At 37.6% G+C, this 4,154-nt stretch overlaps 1 long non-coding RNA gene across 1 annotated transcript; it reads right to left on the bottom strand.

Moving 5' to 3' along the window:
- Positions 1-2,943: 2,943 nt before the first annotated feature.
- LOC117318162 lies at positions 2,944-4,154 on the bottom strand. The gene is made up of 2 exons (XR_004530307.1): positions 3,696-4,154; positions 2,944-3,383 (listed from the first exon to the last, which is right to left on the bottom strand). It is a non-coding gene; the product is annotated as an uncharacterized LOC117318162 (long non-coding RNA).

The raw sequence follows: 4,154 nt of genomic DNA, 5'->3' as shown, positions 1-4,154 counted from the left end.
TGGCTTGATTAATGGTAAATAAAACATAGTGACGGGATTAATGGTCAATAAAACCAGGTGATTGGAGAAATGGTGTATAAATGATAGTGACTAGATCAATAGAAAACAAAAATTATGGTGGGGTTAATTGCAAATAAAACATGATAATTGAATTAGAGTTGAATAAAACATGGTGCCGGGATTAGTTGTCAATAAAAAAAATATGAAGGAATTAATGGTAAATATAATATAATGCCGTGAAAAATGGGAAATAAAACATGGTGACGGCATTAATTTTAAATATAACATGATGACGGAATTAGTGGTAAATAAAATATGATGCTGTGATAAATGGTAAATAAAACATGGTCACGTGATAAATGGTTATTAAACATGGTGACGGTATTAAAGGTTAATAAAACATAATGACGGGATTAATTGTAAATAAAACGTGGTTACGGGTATAATTGTAAATAAAACATGGTGACGGAATTACCTGAAGATTGAACATAAAGTAAAAAGATCCATTTAATCTTACCTTCAAGATGATTTCAGAGAATGTGTAGCGGGTCGTCACATCAACGCTATTTATAAGGATACGCGTATGTACATAACAAATGTTATAATACGTACATGTCTGCGAGGAAATTGCTTACAGCACGTCTCACAGCTCACAGCATCCTTGATGCATTCAAGGATTTGTTTTAACATCATCTCGTCTCAAAAAAAGTAAATCTGAAATTCACTGTGGAAACATTTTCTAGCTATCCAGTATATTCATTACTACCTTTGCCAATGAGAAAAGACAGTGCAGACTGTCCGTACAGATGATAGTGATAGTAGTGTAGACTGTCCGTACGGATGATAGTGATAGTAGTGTAGACTGTCCGTACAGATGATAGTGATAGTAGTGTAGACTGTCCCTACAGATGTTAGTGATAGTAGTGTAGACTGTCTCTACAGATGTTAGTGATACTAGTGTAGACTGTCCGTACAGAAGTTAGTGATAGTAGTGTAGACTGTCCCTACAGATGTTAGTGATAGTAGTGTAGACTGTCTCTACAGATGTTAGTGATAGTAGTGTAGACTGTCCCTACAGAGGTTAGTGATAGTAGTGTAGGCTCTCCCTAATATGTCAGTGAAAGTGTATACTATCCATACAGATGTTAGACTGTCCCTTTAGATGGCAGTGATAGTATGGTAGAGTCCCCATACATATGTCAGTAACAGCAGCGTAGACTGTCCCTACAGATGTTACTTATAGTAGTGTAGACTGTCCCTACAAATGGCAGTGATAGTAGTGTAGACTGTCCCTACATATGTTAGTGATAGTAGTGTAGACTGTACCCTGCAGTTGTTAGTGATAGTAGTGTAGACTGTCTCTACAGAAGTTAGTGATAGTAGTGTAGACTGTCCCTACTGATGTTAGTGATATCAGTGTAGAGTGTCCCTACAAATGGCAGTGATTGTAGGGTAGACTGTCCCTATACATATCAGCGATAGTAGTGAAGACTGTTTCTACAGATGTTAGTGATAGTAGTGTAGACTGTCCCTACATATCTTAGTGATAGTAGTGTAGACTGTCTCTACAGATGTTAGTGATAATAATGTAGAATGTTTCTACAAATGTCAGTGATAGTATTGTAGACTGTCTCTACAAATTTTAGTGATAGTGGTGTAGACTGTCTCTACAGATGTTAGTGATAGTAGTGTAGACTGTCCCTACATATGTTAGTGATAGTAGTGTAGACTGTCCCTACATATGTAAGTGATAGTAGTGTAGACTGTCCCTACAGATGTTAGTGATAGTAGTGTAGACTGTCTCTACAGATGTTAGTGATAGTAGTGTAGAATGTCCTACAGATGTCAGTGACAGTAATGTAGACTGTCTCTACAGATGTTAGTGATAGTAGTGTAGACTGTCTCTACATATGTTAGCGATAGCAGTGTAGACTGTCCCTACATATGTTAATTATATTAGTGTAGACTGTCCCTACACATATACAAACGTAAGTGGCAGTAGTGTAACTGTCCCTACAGATGTCTGTGATATTAGTGTATACCGTCCCAACAGATGTTATGATAGTATTGTAGAATGTCCTATATATGTCAGTGATAGTAGTATAGACTGTCCCTATAGTTGTTAGTGATAGTTAGCATCTTTACAAAGTTGAAAATTATATCTGAACCATCAATTTGGCTTTATACAACGTAGTTTTACTGTTATTCAACTAATGTTTATTCATAAAGTCAGTAATATTGTTGTAAAGGTGTAATGTTTATATCATCTCGTCTTTAAGGTGATGTTCTGCCATGCCTGACTTACAATCAGCGTAGTCTACACATGGTCAATCTTGTATAGGTATGTATATATGTACCTAAGTTACTTGATCTTAGATAACCTTTGCAATTGTCGGCATATTATACACGTATATATATAGTATTCGGTCATCCTTATAACAGGGCCGCGGTGGTCATGTGGTTCAGGTGTCCCGGCACTTTAACACTAGCCCTCCTCCTCTGGGTCGCGAATTTGAAACCTACGTGGGAGAGTTACTAGTTACTAACCGTAGACAGGTGTTTTTTTCTCCGGGTAGCCTGGCTTCCTCCACCTCCAAAACCTGGCACGTCCTTAATTGACCATGGCTGTTAATAGGACATTAAGCAAAAACAAAATAAACAAACGTTATAACAATATGTTAAAGGAAAAGGAGCTTGGATCTATTTCTGTAATATAACATTCAACAGGGTATGGCATAAAGGTCTCTTCTATAACTTAAACTCAAAATGTATGGAATAAATATAAATTGCCTCCTTGGTTTAATAATCACCTCCTTGGTAGATAAAAAAAGAGTGACAGTAAAGGCTATCATTAACAGTTCAAGGTTTTTAATACATGGTGGCACGAGGTTTGGGAAAGTAATTTGACGTCGTCCTTGTTTTAACAATTGACAAACTCCAAAATAACAAATTATGTACATTTATTTACAAACTAAACACAACAAAACAAACATGAAATGCATAATCGTTAATCTTGCAGGTTTCTCTCACACACACCTAAAGATACTTACACCTACGTTATGTACTTTAAATTACAGAATTAGCCTAGAGTCCAATTGCAAGTAATTTTAAATTTAACACGCGCGAATGTCTTTAACAGGTACAATTTCATCACTGGTCTGATTTCACTGGTCTTCCCAACGTATCCGATGGGATGTCCCAACAAGGTTAACTCAAGGTCGCATAGGTTTCAAGGTTAAATAGGCTCCTCAAGGTCATTGTGTAGGTTCCTCTGAGGCCTAGGTATCTTCAGGTTCATCAAGGTCATACATAGACTCCTCAAGGTCGTATATAAACTCCTCAAGGTCGTATATAGACTCTTCAAGGTCGTATATAGAGGTTACCTACAAGGTATAATCAATGACATCAATACCTAAATCTGGACCTAACTCTTCTCTACACATTAATGTCATAACCAAGTAGTTTTAATCTCTAACAACATATGTACATATATCATCTTCAATTCATACAATTCTTTTGATCAACATGTCCAGGCCATTATGACCGCTACAATACACATACATTTGCTATCCATAACTCACTCTTTCCAAAGATAATATTTACACACTATCAATATCTAAAGAAATACTCAATATAACATTACCATTCTCGCTAACTTTCACTGTTACTGAACACCACAAAGTTGTAATACTCACATCAACTCCCCAAGTTACTTCATCCGGAAAACCCTGGACACAGGCTTTACCACAGACTTTTATGGACACACAGTCCTTGGAAAAATAGGCACACAGCCGTTCGGACACACAGTCCTTCAAAATAGGCACACAGCCAACTGGACACACAGTCCTTGACGAAGGGCACACAGCCACATGGACACAGTCCTACAAACACTGTACAAAGGGCACACAGCCACAGACGTCACAGCTTCGAAGCACACAGCTTGAAAATAACATATTTACAGGCACACAACCATAATTAGCACCCAGCTAATATAATGTCATCTTGACAGGCACCATAGTAGGAGTTTAGGCACCCAGCCCTCCTATATATAGCCCTATACTATACACCCAACCTCTCTGGTCAGAGTCCTGCCTGGTACTGTCCAACTCTACCTTGGGTAGCTAGTGAAGTAAACCTCATGTGCATGCTCTTCA

This window comes from Pecten maximus, chromosome 19, assembly GCF_902652985.1.
Source record: "Pecten maximus chromosome 19, xPecMax1.1, whole genome shotgun sequence".
NCBI classification, from domain to species: Eukaryota; Metazoa; Mollusca; class Bivalvia; order Pectinida; family Pectinidae; genus Pecten; species Pecten maximus.
This window is presented reverse-complemented; position numbering and strand designations above follow the sequence as displayed.